The following is a 21,580-nucleotide window of genomic DNA, read 5'->3' as shown; positions in this document are numbered from 1 at the left end:
AAACATTCCTTTAATACCTGTGCAAATAACACAATGGTAAACATCATCTATTTCATAATCCCAGGCTGGGATCTAGATATGCTTGCCACACCATAATACCAGGCTGAGAAGTGGATATGCTCAGCTCACCACAATTTCAGGTTGAGTATTAGGAGCCATACTGGTAACTATTTATTAATGAATCCAAAGCTTAGTAGCAAATTAAATACACACATGAGCTACAGAGTAGTCTCCCTAGCACCAGAGCTTCTAAGCTACTGCTGGAAGGATGCAGTTTCCAGCTCCAGAACACTACTCTTGCCTGCCTTTTGGCTATGAGCCAACTCCAGCGTATTTCTGCCCATTTCGGTTACCCTCTCACAGTGCTTCCAGTCGTGAGGCATCACTCTGGAATCAGGTATTTTTGCCCTTGTTGTACTTCTAGGAAGTAACACAAGCCTTGCAGCGGATCAGAAGGCATTGCCCATTCTAGAACAAAATTCCTTTCTATGCCAATTGGTCAAATCTTTCAACAGAAAGGTACAGGGAGGCTGTGAATCAGGTGACCTATGGAAAATACATAGATCAGGATCCACACACACTTCACAGCTCAGCTAGTGGCATTTCAAAATGCAGACACATAAAAGAGAACCATTGAAATTAGGGGCATAGAAATTTGAGGGCAACAAACAAACATCTAGCCTATTCAGACTGCCCATCCACACCAACTAATCCAGCTTTACAATTTCCAACCTCCCTCAGAGATTCCCTGAGTTTATTGCAGGCTTTCTTGAATTCGGATACTGTTCTGGTCTCCACCATGTATCCACACCCCCTCTGTAAAGAAATATTTCTTAAGATTACTCCTGAGTCTACCCCCTTTCACCCTCATCTCATGACCCCTCATTCTAGAGCCTCTTTTCCACCTCCTGTGCATGGAAACCTTTAAGATATCTGAATGTCTCTATCATTTCTCCCCTATCTCACCTTTCTTCTAGGGGTGTACATGTTTAGATCTTTAAGTCTACCCCCATATGCTTTAGAAGGAAGACCAGTGACCATGTTAGTAGCCTCTCTCTGCAGCGACTCCATCCTGTTTATATCCTTTTGAAGGTGCGGTCTCCAGAATTGTACTCAGTAATCCCAAGTGAGGTCTCACCAAGAACCTATACAGGGGCAATATCACCTCCCCTTTCCAGCTGACCATTCCTCTCCCTATCCAACCAAGCAGTTTCTGGCTTTTGTCGAAACCTTATCCACCTGGGCACAGTGAGAGACAGCTCTAGCAGACATATTGTATATGTGCAGAACTGCAACGGTGTTGCTCAAGAAACATTGCTAGTGGGGATATCTAACAACCAGACAAAAGGGACGCATCAAAACTGTGGGCACCATGGTGGGGCTGAAACTCAGACAGGAGATAAAAACCTGTAGGAACAGGAAAAGATACTAATGCAGGGGACAAGAGTAATGGGCTAGCTAAGAAGAAAAGAAAGCAGATCCAGCTGTCATGCTGCTGAGAGAAGAGGAAACTGGTAAACAAAGACATTTTCTATAGAAGCAACTAATGTGCAAGCAGAAACCTAAAGGAGCTCTGACCGTGACTGCCAGGTCACGGTCTCTCCTTCCCAATACTCTGTCTTATTCTGCATACCAATAAATGCTTTTAACCTGAGTAAACGGGGATAAGCACTGTAAGAAGTCTTCAGCATTGGGTCCTGGAAGTGTTTCTTCCAAGAAACTACGAAGATCCAGCCCTGGGAGTAAGAGGAATATGAAAAAAACTAGTCAGTGAGGTTCCAGCCTCAAAGACAAGCAAATTATTTTATGTCCCCACCCATGCAGGATAGGCAGACTGGGGTGAGGTTACATTAATGAATGCTAACCATGTCTTTAGAAAAACAAAAGTGGCCTCTTTTACCTCTTGCCTTTATTTACTTTCCTGACAAAAAGGTAAGTTGCCCTTATATCTTGCTCTACTTCCCATGGTTTTCCCATTCAGCTAACAATTCATTTTTTAACTATTTAAACAAAGGACAGACAACAAGGATGACGACGGATTTTACGTCGGGTGCATAAAATTTGTGTTGGAGCACATCACGTGATTTCCCCCCCCCCCCCCCCCAGCTAACAACTCCTTGAGGTACTCCCCCATTTCCTAAAGTCTCTGAATGAACCTTCATCTCCTGCATTCTAATGCTGACCCACACCATCCGCTGACCATCCACTACCCCATCAGGTCCACTTGCAGCCCCCTCTGGTGTGGGTGGAATAGTTCTTCTTGAAGAGAATCCCAGGATCTCCCTGCTTCTAGAAGACACCTCAGTAATCTGGCAGATTGAAATCTCCTAGCAATAGCCCCTCCCCTTTCATGTCTGTATGCTAATGGGAAAAGCCTAAAACGTAAGGTGGGAGAGTTGGAATGTACTTAATTGGCATCTCAGAGCCCTAGTGGAAGGAGCATAGCCAATGGGACAGTGCTATACCAGTATACAATTTATATTGCAATGACAGGGCGGATCAACTTGCTGACGGGTGGTACTTTATGTTATGGATGGCATAGAGTCCAACAGAATAAAGATCCTGCAGGAGATTAAATACATAGTAGAATTTTAATGGGTGGAAATTCCATGTGTGATTGGGAAGTGATGAGAATTATAATGTAAAATTAATTGGACAGACTGGATGGTCTTTTTCTGCTATCATGCTTCTATGTAAAAGTATAGTGGTGGGGATATACTACCATCTGCCTAGCCAAAATGAATAGCAGACGAAATGCTAAAGAAATTAAGGAAGCTAACAAATTTGGCAGCACAGTAATAATGGGAGATTTCAATGACCCCAATATTGACTCAGTTAATGTCACATCATGACATGCTAGGGAGAAATAGGTTCTAGATGAAATAAATGACCGCTTCATGAAGCAGCTAGCCTGAGAACTGACGAGAGGGGAGAAATTTTAGATCTAATTTTTGTGGAATGCAGAATTTGGTGTGAGATGGAATGGCAGTGGGGCTGCTCGGCAACAGTACTTATAATGTGTTCAAATTTGAATTAATAACTGGAAGGAGAATATTAAGTATATTTACTGTTCTAGCATTTAACTTACAAAAGGAAGACTTTAATAAAATGAGAAAAATATTTAAAAAAAACAACCTAAAATCTACACTACAAAGGTAAAGATTTTGCATTAATTGTGAAAATTGTTTAAAAATACCATGGAGGTCGCATGATGCGGTGAGCAGGGAGGACGCAGTAAGTAGGAGCTCCAGGTACCGTCCCTGCTTCTAACTTCTTTTTCAAGCTTTTCCTTGTCTCACAACAGTTAACTAATTGCTGGAGATTAGAGAACCTATGGACAAATTCATGGTACTGCAGCCATTGCCGACTATAACAACCCATTTGGGTAAACTAAAAGAAAAAGAAAAATCTAAGCTGCCCGAGGACAAAATGGCCGACAAGCGTGATGCGGAAGAGAAGGAGATGCCAGACACGCTGATTGCTGAACTCACAGCAGCAGTTGTGTCAGCTTTGGAGAATTGTTTCAATAAAATAAACGAAAATTCTGTTGAAGTAAAATCTTCTATGCTCAATGTTGGGAAAAAGAGTAAGAGAAGCCAAATCGAGTTTCAGTATTGGAGGATGGAAATTTGAGCATAGTGTCGCAGTTGCAAGAGGCCCACAGATTAGTTGCCCAGCAAGCTGAGAAGATTGACAATCTAGAGAATCAGTCAAGGAGAAATATTTGCAGTTTGTGGAGGTGCCAGAAAAGTTTCAGATACTGACCTGGCTTCTATTTTGGAAACATGGCTGCTCCAAGTAGTTGCAGCTGAATCATTGGCAGGTAAAATTGTTGAGGAAAATGCCCATCGCATAAGGCTGAAGCAACTACAATCAGGCAAACCGAAATTCTACAAGCCTACCGATGCAAGAAAGAGGTTAATTACCAGAATGGCAAGGTGTTGATTTTTCAAGATATCTCGACGGAAGGCCTTCTCATTAGCCTGTTCTAAATTAGTTCGCAAGAATATTTGATTCTCTTTGCTGTTTCCCGCCCGCTTGTGAATGTGGGTAGATGGCAAAAGTGTCCAAGCAGACTTGCCAGCTGATGCTGAGAATTTAAGAGATATCCGATAACCCTCAGCTGCTGATGGCTGAATAGGAAGAAATCTTTATTTGACGCAGTGGTGTCACTCAGTGGAGAATTAGGCTAAGAGAAGGTTCTTTTCCAGTTTAGAGTGATCAGGGAAGAGCACTTTTTAACATGCAATGTATTTTCAGTATGTGAAGTTCAAAATGTTTATAGCTTACAGCTGGAAATTCCAGTTGATATATTTGAGGTTTTTGATGGCACCCGAATATACTTGTGATCTTAGAGCTCCATTTGGCACTATAGAAGATGGTGTGGTTTGCGATTTTTGTTAGGGTTTGCTGAGTTTGTTTCTTATAGGTGTTGGGATCGTAGTTGCACTAATTATATATTCCCGCTCCTCCAAGATTGAGGAAACTGGGACAGGTGGGGCTATCATGGGTATATATGGTATCTTTCTGTGGATAATCTTTATATTAACCAGTACAGATTACATTTCTTCAGTGTAATGTGGCGGAATTAGGTAAAAGGTTTTAACTCATTTACAAAAACTAAGGGGGATATTATTTCTTTGCAACAGACCCATTTATCAAACTTAGAACATCTCAAGTTACGACATATATGGGTGGGCCAAGTATTTTATGCATCGGGTTCCACCAAAAGTTGTAGTGCTGGGATTATAATCAATAAAAATTTGTATTTTCAAATGCATAAAGAAATTAAAGATCCAGGTGGGAGATTTATTTATTTATTTATTTGATGCTTTTTTATACCGGCATTCATGACAGTCATATCATGTCGGTTTACAGAAAACTGGGGAACGATAACCTTAAATACATTAACATAGTAAAGAAGTAAAAAAGTTACAATAAAACGGGGGTGAACAAAACTGGGGGAAGAAGACGACAGAGCATAGGTAACTTGAAAATACGCCCGTTATTTGGAGAGTTCTACGAGTTCTAGAAATATTCATTGTGGTGAATCGGGGGCCTTAGCTCTGGTAATCAGTGAATTTATGTAAAGGCTTGTTGAAATAATCAAGTCTTAAGCCTTTTTCTAAAAGAAGGTAGGCAGGGTTCTTGTCTAAGTTCAGGGGGAATGGTATTCCAAATAGTTGGACCCGCTGTAGAGAAGGCCCGTTCGCTTGTGGTTATGTGGTGAGTCGCTTTGGTTGGAGGGGCGTGTAGGGATCCTCTGTAGGCCTCTCTGATCGGTCTGGATGAGGTGTGTAGTCTGAGTGGGAGTTGAAGGTTAAGAGATGCTTGATTGTGGATGGTTTTGTGGATAACTGTGAGGGACTTGTGTAGAATTCTGAAACGTATAGATAGCCAGTGAAGATTTTTTAGGATTGGGGAGATGTGGTCTCTTCTGCCCGAGTTTGTCAGTATTCTGGCCGCCGTGTTTTGAAGCATCTGAAGCGGTTTGGTTGATGAGGTGGGTACACCTAGCAAAATGGAATTGCAGTAGTCTATCTTGGAGAATAGGACAGCTTGGAGGACCGTTCTGAAGTCTTGAAAGTGAAGAAGAGGTTTAATTCTTTTTAGTACTTGCAGTTTATGGAAGTCGTTCTTGGTTGTGTGGTTAATGAATGTTTTTAGATTCAGATAGTTATCGATTAATACTCCCAAGTCTCTAGCTTGAGTGACAAAGTTATTTTTGAGTGACTTTTGAGGTGTATTGCTGTCATCCGGTGAGATGAGGAGGATTTCAGTCTTGGCTGGATTGAATATAAGGTTTAGGCTAGAGAGAGGAGGAGGTTGATCTCTTGGAGGCAATTTTCCCAGTATTTGATTGTTTTTGTAATGGATTCTGTTATTGGGATCAGGATTTGTACGTCGTCAGCGTATAAGAAGTGACTTAGTTTTAGGTTGGTTAGCAGATGGCACAGAGGTAGTAGGTATATATTGAAAAGAGTGGGGAACAAGGAGGAGCCCTGAGGAACTCCTTGGGAGGAGTTGATGCAAGGGGACTCTTTGTTGTGTATTCGGACTTTGAAGCCTCTGTTACTGAGAAAAGATTTGAACCAACTAAAGGCAGTTCCTGTTATTCCGATATCTGCTAGTCGGTCGAGGAGGATGGAGTGGTTTACAGTATCAAAAGCCGCGGCAAGGTCAAGGAGGATTAGTAGGAAGGTTTGTCCTTTGTCCAATCCCATGATGAGGTGGTCAGTCAAAGAGATGAGTAGGGTTTTGGTGCTTCGTGCCTTACGGAACCCGTATTGGGTAGATTGGAGTATTTTGTGGTCTTTGAGATAATCCGATAGCTGTGAGTTGACTAATTTCTCCATTATCTTGGCTATAAAAGGTAGGTTAGAAATAGGGCGGAAGTTATTAGGTTCATTGGGATCTAAGTTAGGTTTATGTAGAAGAGGTTTAAGAGAGGCGAGTTTAAGGGCGTCTGGGAAGATTCCTTGTGATAAGGAGCAGTTTATGATATCTGCCAGAGGTTTGGAGATGGTGTCAGGTATCAGCAAGAGTATTTTAGTTGGAATTTGGTCGTCAGGGTGCGTGGAGGGTTTCATTTTCTTCAGCAGAGTTTGAATCTCCAGAGCGGTAGTGGGTTCAAACGATTCAAGCGAAATCTCGTTATTTGGGAGATGATATGAGCTAGGAGAGTAGGGTGGACATGGAGGAAGAAGAGTTAAGAAGTTTGAGATTTTGCTTTGGAAGAAGAGTGCCAGTTCGTCCGCTTTGGATTGTGCTTGGTCGTTGGGGATAGATGGGACGCTAGTTTGTGTTAGATTGGATACGTAGGAGAATATTGCTTTAGCATCGAAGGCGAGGTTGTGGGTTATATTTATAGGTTATATATTTGGAATATATTTATAGGGGGCTCCTTACAGGGGAAAAGAATTATCTTGGCTTCCTTTTATGCACCCAATTCTTATGATCATGCTTTCTTTTCTAATATTGCGGCAAATTGGTGGAATTTGGGGGTGATTTCAGTTGTATGGTGGACCCTGCATATGATAGGTTGCTGGCTATTTCTAAAGCCTCAGTGAGTAACAGAAAAGGGGATACCTTTCTATGTAAGCATCTAAATATGATGGATGTGTGGAGACTCCTGATGATGCAAGAGCACATGATACAGCCACTCGAACGGATTATATTTTGCTCTCAGAAATATTGTTTCCAATAGTTACTAAGGCTAAAATAGAAAATATAGTGATATCAGATCATGCCCCTGTATCCTGTTCAGTGAGCTGGACCTCGAAAGAAGATCAACTGAAATTAGGGCATATGATGCCTTGTTCCCAGACTTTTTAAGGGAAAAATGTCAATTTTTTCCTCAAGCTAATGCCCAGTATATTGATACCCCAGTATTATATTGGGAATCTGCAAAGGTGATATTAAGAGGGAAGATAATTAGTTATGTGAAAGCTAAACAGAAGAGGATAAATGCTAAGATACTTCAGTTGACCGCCCAGTTAAAACAATGTAAAGCAGCTTTAATTGCTAATCCCTCGGGGGTGATTAGACAGGAGGAAGGTCTGTAACAGCGTTCTTACAAATCCTTGCAATATAGCACATGTAAGTTTTACTGTTCTGGGAATATGTCAGGTAGAATGCTGGCAAATTTAGTGAGACTGTCAAACAATGCCTTAGACCACCCCTACTGTTTCCTATAGACAACCTCAATAACCTATATCAAACAGTAAGCAAATGCAACTCGCCATGTTGATTCTGGATGGATGGATGGCGTTTTGATGTGATGGTTTTAATTGAGTTCCCCTGATGAGGGCACACTAGTGCCGAAACGCTGCAGCATCAGGGGCCTTTGAACAACTAGAGGAGGGGAAAAGGAGTCATCGGGTGCCTTTTACCGGCCGACATGGTGATTTTGAGCCGGCACTGGGAGTTTTCTGTATAGTGAAAGGAAGTATGCCTGTTTGGCATTTGGATACCATTTTAGAGACTTGTTTGGGATTCCATAATCTCTGCAAACTTTATAGACTGGACAACATCTGAAATGCAACCGGTGGAACATTTCTTTAAGATACTACCTTTGGCATTTAGCAACATTGAACCAGGGACTTCTTCGTTGATGTGTTCATCACTGTGGACATAAAATATAAGTTAAGTGTTCATGATATTTTTCCTCTTTTGGATTCATCATTTTTGGATTGTCTTTTTGGGGTACTGAATTTTTAAAAATGTGTGAGATGTGTAGTTTGTGATGAGAGGTGAGTTATGGGGTTGGTGTGAAGAGTGAATGGCATTGGCGAGTAGCTTATATTTGTATTTTGTTATTGACATTGTATTTATTATTATTGAATGATATTTCTATTGCAGAAATGGTAAATTATAGGATTAACTCATTAAGTAAAGAATATATATATTTTTTTCTTATTTTTTGTTTACATTTGCATACTGTTTGATATAGGAAACTTAGGGCCTGCGATACTTTAGAAGATGAGGGGCGGGGGGCCGAAACGGGGGGCGGGCCTGCGCTAGCCGGCAGCGATCGCACCCAATAGCGCCACCATAGGAGGTGTAGCTATTGGGAGCAAAATAGGCAGTGAAAAGGCACCTACCTTTTCGCTGTCCGCGGCGTCGGCGCAGAGTCGGCCCCGGTGACGCCCCGACTCCTCCTCTTCCGGGGCCGACTCCGCCCCCATCCTAGTATCGCGTGTGAGCGGCTTGGAAAATGAGGCCCTTAGTGAGACAACATTCATCAAAATGTATTAATGTTATGAGAGATTTTAAGGGGCCCGTCGTTCATACTGTCAAAGAGATATCTCAGATCTTTGCACAATTTTATCAAAGCCTTTATAGATGCGAGTCAAGTTGCTGAGTTTTTCAAAGACCTACAAATTCCAAGGGTTACCCAACAGAACCTCATAAAGTTAAATGCTGCTATTACAGATTCTGAGGTTCTGTGGGCTATTAAGTCTCTTCCTTCCTAGAAATCACCCAGGCTTGAGGTTTTTATAAGTCCCGGGGGGGGGTGAGTGATGAGGGAATATGCCAGGATCCCTGAAGGAGGCAGCTATAGTAGATACTCCAAAAACAGAGACCTATTGACCTATATCGTTGTTAAATTTAGACATTAAACTGTTCGCAACAATCCTGGCTAACAGATTAAAATTCATCCTACCAAAATTATTTAGTAAAGCTCAGGCAGGATTTGCCCATAGGCGTAGCTCCTCGCTCAGTATTCGTAAAGTTTATGCAGCTATGAACCTGCATGAGCTCCGGTGCTTGTAAGTTGTGACGCTGAGAAGGCTTTTGACCGGGTGGCGTGGCCCTATTTATTTGGCAGTCCTCATGCTTTTGGAATATATCCAGCCCTTCTACACTAATCCCTCTCTCGCTAAGCTTTATTGGGCCGCCCTCTTTTTCCCTTCTTATTTATTCTCTCTGTTGAACTGTTTACCTGAAAACGTAAGAAATTTTGGTAAACAAAGAACCAATTACATTTTATTTGCAGATGATATTCTTTTTTGCTGTCTAGTGCCAGTGTCTCTTTCCTGGCTGCTCTTACATTGTTTTCTCAGGTTTTAAATTAAACCTCGATAAAAGTGAGGCACTGGATATCCTGGCCATCTTAAGGGGCATTGGTCCAACTTTCTGATTAGAGGAGCCCCTGATCAAATTAAATACTTGGGCCTAAATATTCATGGAGACCCTACGCGATGGGATGATTGTAACTACAGACTGGTGATTACAAAATTTCAGGCCAAGCTTGTAAGCTGGACTTTACTCCCAATTTCTTTCCAAGGCAGAATCGCACTAGTTAAAATGATGTTGGCCCCTCAATGACTAAATTTAATTCAAATGTTGCCCATGCTACTTTTAATGAAGGATATTAATTTGGTGAATAGAGTGTCTGGGAGGCGCACATGTGCGTGCGGATATTGCATTTTATAACATGTGCGCGACGACGCACACATGTTATAAAATTGGCGCGTCTCTTTTAAAATTACCCCTAAATGAATTCTTAGCTTTACTGTTTACTGAAGAGGATGTTGAGAAGATACCTGTGCTGGAAATAATATTTCTGGTGATTAGTCAAAAGAAGTGAAACAAATCATGATAAAACCGGATGATGTGATAAGGGCAGATTGACAAACTAGAGAATAGCAAATAACCTGGACCAAATGGTTTTATACCCTAGAGTTCTGAAAGAACTGAAAAATGGAATTGCAGATCTATTAGTTGTAATTTGTAACCTATCATTAAAATTGTCTATTGTACCTGAAGATTGGCAACAATCTTTAAAAAGGGCTCTGGGGTGATCCAGAAAACTATAGACCAGTGAGCCTGATTTCAGTGCCAGGAAAGATAGAAAGGCATGAGTTTAATAGGACATAGCCAACATGGATTTGCACAATGAAAGTCTTGCTTTGTACCAATCTGCTACATTTTTTGAAGGGATTAATAAACATGTATATAATGGTGATATAGAGTATTTTGATTTTCAGAAGGCATTTGAGAAAAATAAAAAGTCATGGGATAGGAGGCGATGTCCTTTCGTGGATTACAAACTGGTTAAAAGACAGGAAACAGAGAGTAGGATTAAATGGTCAATTTTCTCAGTGGAAAGCCTCAGGGATCTGTACTTGGACCGGTGCTTTTCAATATATTTATAAATGATCTGGAAAAGGGAATGAGGGAGGTGATCAAATTTGCAGGTGACACAAAATTATTCCGAGTAGGAAAATCATAAGCGGATTATGATAAATTGCAGGAAGACCTTGCGAGACCGTGAGATTGGGGATCCAAATAGGAGATGATATTTATTATGGACAAAAGCAAAGTGATGCACACCACATCAGAGGGAAAAGTAACCCTCACTGTGGTTACATGATGTTAGGTTCCATATTAGGAGTTACTACCCAGGAAAAGGACCTGGGTATTATTGTGGAGAATACTTTGAAATCCTTGACGCAGTGTGCAGCAGTGGTAAAAAAAAAAAATAGAATGTAAGGAATTATTAGGAAAAGAATGGAAAATAAAATGATGGATGTCATAATGGTGGGAACACAACAGATTAACACTGAATATGTCAAAAACGGAATGTCTTGCTCTATCTAGTCCCTACTCTCTAATTTCTGAATCGACCATATGCATCAACTCCTCTCGTTTTACAATAAGTAAGCAAGCTAAAAGTCTAGGAGTTGTCTTAGGCAGCACTCTTTCATTCAAGCCTCAAGTTAAACATGTGATAAGACAAGTTTTCTTCAGATTTCGTCTGCTTGCTGGTCTTACAAAACTTTTTCCATTTGAATCCCGCACAGTATTTCAGGCCTGTATCTTTCCCATCATTGATTACTGTAACACTCTCTGCACCTTGGGTCCCATTCAGTTACTCATTAACTCAGCTGCTCTCAGGAAGAAAGCAATCTGAGCACATTACACCCACTCTGATTAAATCTGCACTAGCCAGCCATTCCTGGAGGTATAAACTTGGCAGGACATTGCATAAACTTATTAATGATGACTCTTGCCCCGGGGAAAATTCTCTGCTTCATTTTTACCAGCCAGCATGTTCTCTCCGCTCCTCACAGCGTAGCCTCCTTGAAGGTCCCTCACCCAAAACTGCATGCCTTCACATTACTCGTGAATGTTCCTTCTCGTGGCAGGCCCTGAATTTTGGAACCCACTCCCTCTTGAAATGCGGCAGTCCGATTCTATAAATAATTTCAGAACTCTCCTAAAACTTTTGTTTAGATTTGCTTATTTTTAATTTTATCACACTTTTTTCTGTGTTGTATTATGATTTTATATTGTCACTTCTATTGGTTTTATGTTTGCTTTATGCTTGTAATTCTTGTAAATCTCCTAGGCCAACTTTGTGTTTGGCAATTCATAAATTCAACAAAATGTAAACTGTGTCACTCCATGTGAGACCACACCTAGACTACTGTGTGCAATTCTGGTTGCCAAGTCTCAAAAAAAGATATAGCTGAACTGGAAAAGGTACAGAGAAAAGCAAATAAAATGCTAAAGGGGATGGAACGGATCTTCTGCTAAGGAAGACTAAAGAGGTTAGGGCTGATCAGGTTGGAGAAGAGACAGCTGAGAGGGGATATGATAGAGGTTTATAAAATCATGAGTGGAATAGAATGGGTAGATGTGAATCGGTTATTTACTCTTTCAAATAATACAAATTTGGGACATTCTATGAAGTTAGTAACACATTTAAATCAGAGAAAATTCTTTTTCACTCAATACACAATTAAACTCTAGAATTCATTGCTAGAGGATGTGATAAAAGCAGCTAGCATAGCTGGGTTTAAAAAAGGTTTGGACAAATTTTTGGAGAAATCCATAAAACTGTTGTTAACCAGACATCCCTGGGCATTAGTAGCATGCATTTAATGTTTGGGATGCTGCTATTATTGGAGCCAAGACACTGGGCTTGATGAACTCTCAGTCTGACCCAGTATGGCAATTCTTATATCAAGTCTGTAAATATCCTCCATGAACGCTCTATCCCTTGGATTTTTGCATCCTAGATGTATAACGCTACATTTTTTAGCATTAAAGCTTAGATGCCAGACTCTAGATCCCTCTTTAAATTTTCTGCACCTTCCTGGCCATCTATCCTGTTGCAGACATTGGTATTATCATCAAAAAGACAAACTTTTCCAGACAATCCTTCTGCAATGACACTCACAAAAATGTTATAAAGAACTGGTCAAGATATGACTTCCTGAGGCACACCACAGAGTGAATTCCACTTACCACTACCTCTGTCGCCTCCCACTTAATCAGTTTCTAACCCAGTCAATCACTCTAGGGCCTATACCTAGGGTGTTCAATTTATTTACAAGTCACCTATGCAAAACCATGTCACAGGCCTTCCTGAAATCCAACTACACTGCATCTAGCACTCTCCTCGATCCAACTTTCTGGTCATCCAATCAAAGAAATTGATCAGATTCATCTGACAAGGTCTACCTCTGATAAAACCATATCAGATAAAACAAAGTATTACTGCTAGTGCAAAGGTGAAATTGTTTCTTACCTGATGATTTCCTTTCCTTGAATATAGTCAGACCAGTCCCAGACGGACGGGCTCTGCATGCCAACCAGAAAATGGAGAGAGAAAGATCAGACTCGCTGATGTCACCCCTTCTATACATCCGTGCTGACAGCAGCCTGCCAGTATTCTGTCTCCAGCAGATGGTAAGCAAGCAGCCTGGTAGGCTGAACAGGAAAATATAACCTAGGCTTATCCTCCAGGGAAGCTGATCCCAGTTATCCTTCCCTTTCCCCCTTCATCCCTCAGAATCTCCTGTTTATGGCTTTTTCTTTACATATTTGATGCATTTCCTACTGGCAGTAATAAACTTAAAAAATAAAAATAAAAAACAGAAGTGTCGGGGCTGTTCAGTGGTCAGAGGGGCATGGCAGCACAGAAGCAGGCCTGCACAGCGTTTGGAAAAGGAAACCGGTGGGTGGCTGCAGGGAATGCAGCCTAAGTACAGAATTCTGGGGAAGATTTTGGTTCTGCGCTTGCCTGAGGGGAAGTAATGGCATTGCCAGCTGAGTGCCTGTCCTCTGTACTGCTTTCAGTCTTGGAAAGGTGCTAGCATGGCAGAGGGGGAAGAACAATTCAAATACTGCCAGATGGCAAGATCCCCTTATTTTGCCGCCCTCTCTAGTTCACCAGGCAAACTAGGGAACCCTTCCCTCAGAAATCCATAGACCCTTTAGGGTTCTGGGATTACCCACAAGGGACTCACCAGGGAGATTTGCTCTCACTGGGAAAAATCAACCCCTAAGGGCTGTTGTCCCAGGGGCAATGAAGGCTCCACCAGGCCGGGGCCACACCCAGGCTCTGGGAGCTGAGTTACCAGTTCTCAGTGTCTGCAGATGCCAGAGACAAGGACTACTAGCAACTGCCCAGTATAACACCTCCCTTATAGCCCTGAGTGAGGTCATAAAAGAGGTGTGACTTCTGACTCCATCAGCTGTGCAAGGGAAGTCCCATACTTCCCATAAGGGAAGTCTGCTCTAGCAGGGAAAGGAAAAAAAAGGAAAGCTGGGATTATTCGTCCCTATATGCTTCACATGGCATTTACCCATGTTAAATCTCATCTGCTATTTGGATGCCCAGTCTCATGTGGTACATCTGCAATTTTTCAAATCTGCTTGTGATTTAATAACTTGGAATAATTTTGTGTCATCTACAGATCTGATCAGGTTACTCGTCACTCCTTTTTCCAGATCATTTATAAATAAATTAAAGAGCACCGATCTCAGCACAGATCCTTGGTGCACTCCATTAATTACCTTTCTCCACTGAGAGAGGCTTGAGAATAGAAGCGCAAATACAGAAGTCACCCCCTGCAGTACCTGGAGCATAAAACTGAGCGAGCCCCTGCTACAGACAGGGTCAGCTGCACTGAAAAATGCAAGCCTGATTTTGTTAAGGGAAATCAATGGGGAAAATAAAAACCACGCATGCAATCTGGCAAAACCCAAGACCTACGAGAGCAGCCCTAGCTGGAGACCACGTCCTCACCAGGTCACTGCACTGCGGGCATCCTGATCGGCGGCAGGCAGACCTTGCCCCTGCGCCCGCGCCGCAGAAGCACCGCCAGACACGAGCTGCAAGGCGGAAGTAGCGCCACGCCCCTTAAAGGGGCCGCAGCGCGGGGGGCGCCCATCTAAGGAGCTGCGGCATTGGGCGAGGACACGCCCCTTAAAGGGACCGCGGCGCAGTCCGCCCCTTTAAAAGACCGCCGTGCCGCTCGAAATCAGCGCTAAACTGCAGGGACGAGTTCGTTAAACAAATTCTTCTTGGGGAAGGGTTTCTCAAATAAAGGTCAAGTTACTGTACAATTTCTTCCTTGTAGAAGCATTTCTGAACTCGTGCTCGGGGATGCAAGTCGAAGTGCTGCTAATGTAGGACCCAGAGTTATCCTTAGCACTTTGCGAATGGCATTAAACATGGTCTGCACAGAACCTCCCCTCACACATGTTCCTCACTCTAGGCAGAGCACAAGAGTCCGAGTGCTGAGCGAATAAGCCCAGGTGTGCCAGTTGCACATGGTGCATGCCACCAGCTTCTCACTGCGGAATTCACTAGCAGATGCTATTGTGCATATGCACCCCCTCAGTCAGAACACAAACTATCACAGCAAGGCCCCAGAAACTGAGCTGGACACATAGGGTGCATGTCTGGCCTTCAGGATGTCCATCCTGCCTTTCCCTTTTTATCTTGCTGAACTGCGAAGTCCTTGCCTAGAACAGCACTCAAAATAAAACGAGAAACAAACCTGACTGTGTCTATGCACTGATGCTGACCTTCTTCATTAAGAACTTTCCAACCTAAAATGGCTCAAGAAGGTAAACAGCCAAGACTTAAGAGCTGTATTCACAACAAAGCAATTACCTGGAGCTGGAGGAAGAGAGGTCTCTTGGTGACAGATTGCATTAGTTACCAAACACCTGAGCCTTGCCGAGCATCTAGTTAAAGACATGTTCTGATAGGAGAAAAACTTTACAACAAGCTGCTGACAACAGAAAGTGGGTTGTTTTAAGCAAAGGAGGGTACGTACCTGTACAACTCTTAATTAAAAAAAAAAAAAAAAAAAAGAGAGGTAGGGATTGTCTTTCACAATGGCCTCATCTGCAGAGGACATTTCTAGGACATTATGCTTTAGTTTTGTTGGATTTCAATCATGAGAGGTTTTTAAGAAAACTAAAAAGTCATGGGATAGGATGCGATGTCCTTTTGAGGTTTGCAAGTTGGTTAAAAGACAGGAAACAGAGAGTAGGATTAAATGGTCAATTTTCTCAGTGGAAAACAGCAAACAGTGGAGTGCCTCAGGGATCTGTACTTGGACCGGTGCTTTTTAATATATTTATAAATAATCTGGAAAGGGGTACAACAAGTGAGGTGATCAAATTTGCAGATGATACAAAATTATTCTGAGTAGTTAAATCACAAGCAGATTGTGATAAATTGCAGGAGGACCTCGTAAGACTGGAAGATTGAGGGTCCATATGGCAAATAAAATTTAATGTGGACATACAAGGTGATGCATATAGGGAAAAATAACCCTTGCTGTAGTTACACGATGTTAGGTTCCATATTAGGAGCTACCACCCAGGAAAGAGATCTAGGAGTTATAGTGGATAATACATTGAAATCATCGGCTCAGTGTGCTGCGGCAGTCAAAAAAGCAAACAATGTTAGGAATTATTAGGAAGGGAATGGCAAATAAAACTGTGGATATCATAATGCCTCTGTATAGCTCTATAGTGAGACCGCACCTTGAATACTGTGTACAATTCTGATCACCGCATCTCAAGAAAGATATAGTTGCACTGGAGAAAGTTCAGAGAAGGACTACCAAAATGATAAAGGACATGGAACGGTTTCCCTATGAAGAAAGACTAAAGAGATTAGGGTTATTCAGCTTGGAGAAGAGATGGCTGAGAAAGAATCTGATAAAGGTCTACAAAATCATGAGGGGACTAGAACTGGTAATTGTGAATCAGTTATTTACTCTTTCAGATAATAAAAGGACTAGGGGGGCACTCCACGAAGTTAGAAAGTAGCACATTTAAAACAAATTGGAAAAAATTCTCTCACTGAACGCACAATTAAGCTCTACAATTTGTTGCCAGAGGATGTGGTTAGGGAAGTTAATGTAGCTGGGTTTAAAAAAAGTTTGGATACATCCCTAGAAGAGAAGTCCATAAACTTCTATTAATCAAGTTACTTAGGGAATAGCCACTTCTATTACTGACATCAGTAGCATAGGATATACTTAGTTTTTGGGTACTTGCCAGGTACTTGTGGCCTGGTTTGGCCTCTGTTGGAAACAGGATGCTGGGCTTGATGGACCCTCAGCCTAACCCAGTATGGCAATTTCTTATGTTCTTAAGGTAATGCTGAATAGTCTGTTATTTATAGGCCAGGTTTTCCAGGAAGAAAACAAGAACTACAACGGATATAATACATTAGGAAACGGGTGTATAAAAGGTTTTTGATATATTGGAGGCTGTGGCCATGAAGGGAACAGTAAAAGACTATACAGTAAAGATGTCTGTCTGTGGCAGGTGAGAAACTCAGATCATATATGTTTTAATAGAAACATGACGGCAGAAAAAAGACCATATGGCCCATCCAGTTTAGAGGAAAAAGGAAGTCGATGAAACTGGTATGTCACCCCGACAAATAAAAATATAGGAAATAGGTGGAGAAATTAACTAAATAAATAAGCTGTTCAGTCTGCTCTTGAGCAAAAGGGCAGAAACGAGAGCAAGAGCTGAGAAAAGCTGGAAAGCTACAAGCAGAAGTTCCGGATCTGCAGGCTGTAATGGTAGCGGCAGACTTGGACATTGCTACAATTGCAGGACGTGTTTCAGTGAGTCTCCCGAATGGGAATTGGCCACACCAGGCTCTAAGCTGATGAGCAAGGGTAGAGATGATCGAAAAAGGGAAGGAGTTTCTCTTATGTCCAAACACAATATCCAAGCAACTGAAATGCAGGAGGTCTGGCATTGTGGGCGAGGGCACTTCCATGTACACCCAGAGACATCCAAAAGCTGCAAGGAAGAGAGAGCTGTACACTTCAGAGAGTTTTTGTGTAAACACTTTTTACTGACACAGGAAACAGTTTCATATTCAACCCAGAACAGCAGATATAACATCCTCCATTACATCACAATATAAAAACAATATATACCACAATCATTGGAAAATATGCACTGTCAAGGCGGACACACAACTAATCGATAATCGTGAACCATTTCCTGCCCCAATCCCCATTCACCCACCATAACCTCCTTCATTTTGTTCTAAGCTAAGCGCGTTTCCATCCATGTTTCTCATGTAACCAAGCCAAAGATTTCAGTGTTGTAGTTGATAATATTTTCAAAAACCCTTTCCATTTGTGTAAATATTTTAAACAAATGCACAGCAATACATATCCTAAGGGGTATTTTTCAACTTCAAGAATTTCTACCATCAATTGTAGCCACATAATCTTAGTAAGACCTTCTTCTTTGATTCATTGTATTGGAACCAAGGATGTATTAACTTTCATAGTATCTGCATCTATACCTGATGGACCTAACAGTAACATTTCAGGGTTAGTAATATCAAGTTTAATTTGATACCTCATTAACAGTGGAAATGACATGTTTCCAGTATAGTTCAGTACTGTCGTCACAGAATATTACATTGTGCAAATAGGTTCCCTTTTCGAATTTACATTTGTCACAAATATCTGAATCTACTATTCCTGTATGACACAAAAGCACCCTGTCAAAATGTGCCGTATGAAAAATCTTCAGTTGCATCTCCCTAAGGCATCTGTATAACTGATCAAACATAGCAGATACATTTTTCGTAGTCAGTGTAATATGTAGTGCACTAGACCAATATCTGCTTTGTGCAAGCAAAATGTCATCAGTGACAGATGGCTGACAAAATGTATACCAGTCAGAAACGTTATTTTTTACAAGATAATTTCTTAATGGATACCACAAACAATTTTTCAGAGACAAGCGGAGTATCTGTGAGAGATCTTCAGAGATTTTAATGTACTGGTGAAGGATTGGAGTGTCTGTAAGAAGATGAGAGGCTGGAAGATGCCCTTCAACTGGTGACAGAATTCAGGAGACTGGACCTGGGACTCACAAATGCACCAGAGAAAAGAGACACGAAGTTCTAAGTCCTGGATTTCAAAAATACACATTTTGGTAAAATGGGACATACCTTGAAGGGAAAGAACAATGGATCAAATAAAAAAAAAATAGAGCTATAATAAAGTCAACAAATCTTTAGGTCAGGGAAAGGAAACTCATCTGGTTTACCAAAAAGGTGGCTGAAGCAACAAAGGCAAAAACAAGGATCAGCACTCAAAAAGTGCAAAGGAACTCAAAAAGAGGAAGACGGGGAAGACTCTCTGGTGAAACTGAAAGAGATGAGGAAAGAAAGTGGAATAGGAAAGCTCAAGTGGAAGAAAGGATCACCAAAAAGGTAGAGCGAGGTGAAAGAAACCTCTCTCAGGTGGCCTGTGGTAATATTTATTAGAAGATTGAAAGACATGGGGAAAGAGCATTCATTCATAGCAGAAATGTGAAGAAAATCCTCAGTTTGGTGTTCACTAAAGACGACTTTGGAGGAGGAGCGTTGCTGGCTGGCAAGAGTTTGGGATAAACACAACCCCATTTACAGAAGAGAGTGCTGGGGTGGCAATTTAAAACTAATCGGAGAAAGTTCTTTTTTACTCAACGCACAATTAAACTCTGGAATTTGTTGCCAGAGGATGTGGTTAGTGCAGTTAGTGTAGCTGGGTTCAAAAAAGGTTTGGATAAGTTCTTGGAGGAGAAGTCCATTAACTGCTATTAATCAATTATACTGAGGGAATAGCCACTGCTATTAATTGCATCAGTAGCATGGGATCTTCTTAGTGTTTGGGTAATTGCCAGGTTCTTGTGGCCTGGTTTGGCCTCTGTTGGAAACAGGATGCTGGGCTTGATGGACCCTTGGTCTGACCCAGCATGGCAATTTCTTATGTTCTTATGGGCCCACAAGTGATCCATGCAACTACTTGGCCTGTTCCGTTTCCACAGGGGAGCCAGAACTGACAAACACTGCCGGCTCCGCTTTCTCAGGTCCCAGAAAAAAGGTGGCAGAACGGGGTTCAGGGTTGTTCTGCCAGAAATTAAGCCCTCGGTAGTGGCCACAAAAAGTGACTGAATTAGCACAAGTTAGAAAGTTAGGGGCAGCAGTGCCAGTCATCTGCTCACAACTTTCAAACCTGTGCGAATTCAAACTTTTATTGTGCTCGTTCTCTGCTCCGCAGCGCCTGCCTCAGAACTGCCCCTTCCCCTTCTGATCGGGTGGGGGCTGCTCTCTTCTCTCTGTGCTTCAGGCTCACCCCCTCCCTCTCTTTCCTGTAGGCTGCCTGGAGGGGAGGGGAGGGGAGGGGCTGCGGCAGAGCAACCCCTGCTGCTCTGCCTCCTAAATCTGAAAAGAAGGGCCCCCAACTGCGTTTCCCCCACAAATTAAGACCTAACTTGTGCTAATTCAATGCCTTTTTGTCTCTGTTACCCAGGGCTTAATTTTTGCTGGAATAACCCAGAATGGCATTCTGATACCTTCTTTTCTGGGCCCCAAGGAGGCAGAGCAGAGCCAGCAGTGTAATTCAGTTCTGGCTCCACTGCACAAATGGAGCCGAGGTGGCGCTGGCTTGTCATTTCTTGTCTCCTAGACAGTAGAAGCAGCAAAGCAGAGTGTGTTGGAGCTGCTTACCCGGAGATGGAGCAGTCATGTGGCTTTGCCTGTTGTGCAATTTCCTGGTATAGCCAAGCAAGCCCTGAGAGATATGGCCAAAGTCAGAGACACAAGGTATGCACCTGGCTTCCCCCCTGCCTCTGCTGCTGGTGAGACTAGAGGAGGGGGAAGAGAGTGAGGGGATGGTAGAGGAAGGCACAGATCAAAAGGAGAGCAGAATGATGGTGAGAGAAAAGCAAGAAAGTGACTAAGGAAATGTGAAAAAGGGGAAGTGAGTGAGAAGATCAAAGGGAGGGGAGAGCAAGTGAGGGAGGGGACTGTGGATTATTGGGGGGCAGAGAGCAATAAGGGCATGAACACTGGGGTACGAGTTAGGGGATAGGAGGGACGTGGTATGAATGAGATACACGTGGGGGCAGTCTGTGAATGAGGCGATTGGAGGAGGCAGGGAAAAAGTGAATGAGGTGAGGGAAAGGGATATGGGGGTGTGGTGAGGAAGGGAGGGAATGAGTGAATACAGCCCCTGGTGCTCCTCCCTGGAGAAGGCAAAGATACACTTCTAATTTCAAACCCTCCCCCTGTACCACCCTGTCTGAGAAGAGCAGGTGGTACATGTTAATGTGCCCCACCCTCCAAGCCAGCTGACTCCAGCTCAAAAGAGAAGGCCTGTACTTTACTGGTCAAATAGGAAGAGATACTGGAGAGGCACGGGGAATTAGTGATAACTGGGGGCAGTGGGGCTCAAGAACCATCAGGGATTGGGGGTGAGACTTGGGAGCTCTAGGATCACTGAGGGAAGATGAGGACCAGTGAAGGAATCATGGGGGCTGGAGAACCAGGGCAGAGAAGAGGGTAGACAAAAAGAGCCCTATTCTCCTCACCTCACTGACCCTCCATTTGCAGCCCTCAAAAGCATTCAACCCCCAGTGCTTATGAGCATTACAGGGTGAAGAATGGCTGGAAGTTAAGGACTGGGGAGGCCTGGGGATGAAGAATCCCTGGGAAAAGGAGGAAGAACAGTGAATGTACATACTCAGTCCCTCATAGGTCGCACCCTAGCCCAGTTCCACTCACCCCCACAAACTCCACTCTACTGTTCCACTTGCTGTTTATCCACAAATTTAGCTTTGCATCCCAGAGCTAAGAGGTGCTGGCAGGTTTACCACAAGACGTGCTCAATAGATACTTAGAGATGATAATGGTGCCGCAAGATTGGGAAAAGGTGGTTGAGGTCCTGCTTCACAAAAGAGAATTAGATTATGGAAGAGCACTCAGTGTGGTTTACTTGGGGTTCAGCGA

General features: G+C 42.5%; 1 protein-coding gene across 4 annotated transcripts in view; it reads right to left on the bottom strand.

The window, feature by feature from the left end:
• LOC115075664 (hexosaminidase D-like) overlaps positions 1-21,580 on the bottom strand; it is a 60,455-nt gene that overhangs the window by 37,148 nt on the left and 1,727 nt on the right. The window contains exons 1-2 of one of the 4 annotated variants that reach the window (XM_029576255.1): positions 14,546-14,617; positions 13,043-13,095 (exon numbers count right to left, since the gene is read on the bottom strand). The exons of 1 other annotated variant lie outside the window; for it this stretch is intronic. The gene's annotated coding sequence lies outside the window, so the exon portion shown is untranslated. Of the gene's footprint in view, positions 1-13,042; positions 13,096-14,512; positions 14,656-21,580 lie in introns of those variants that run through there. 2 more of the 4 variants (XM_029576253.1, XM_029576254.1) reach the window with 2 other exon arrangements.

The sequence above is a fragment of the Rhinatrema bivittatum genome, chromosome 14 (genome assembly GCF_901001135.1).
Source record: "Rhinatrema bivittatum chromosome 14, aRhiBiv1.1, whole genome shotgun sequence".
Classification (NCBI taxonomy): domain Eukaryota; kingdom Metazoa; phylum Chordata; class Amphibia; order Gymnophiona; family Rhinatrematidae; genus Rhinatrema; species Rhinatrema bivittatum.
Note: the sequence above shows the minus strand (reverse complement) of the source record. Positions and strands in the feature narration are given on the sequence as shown.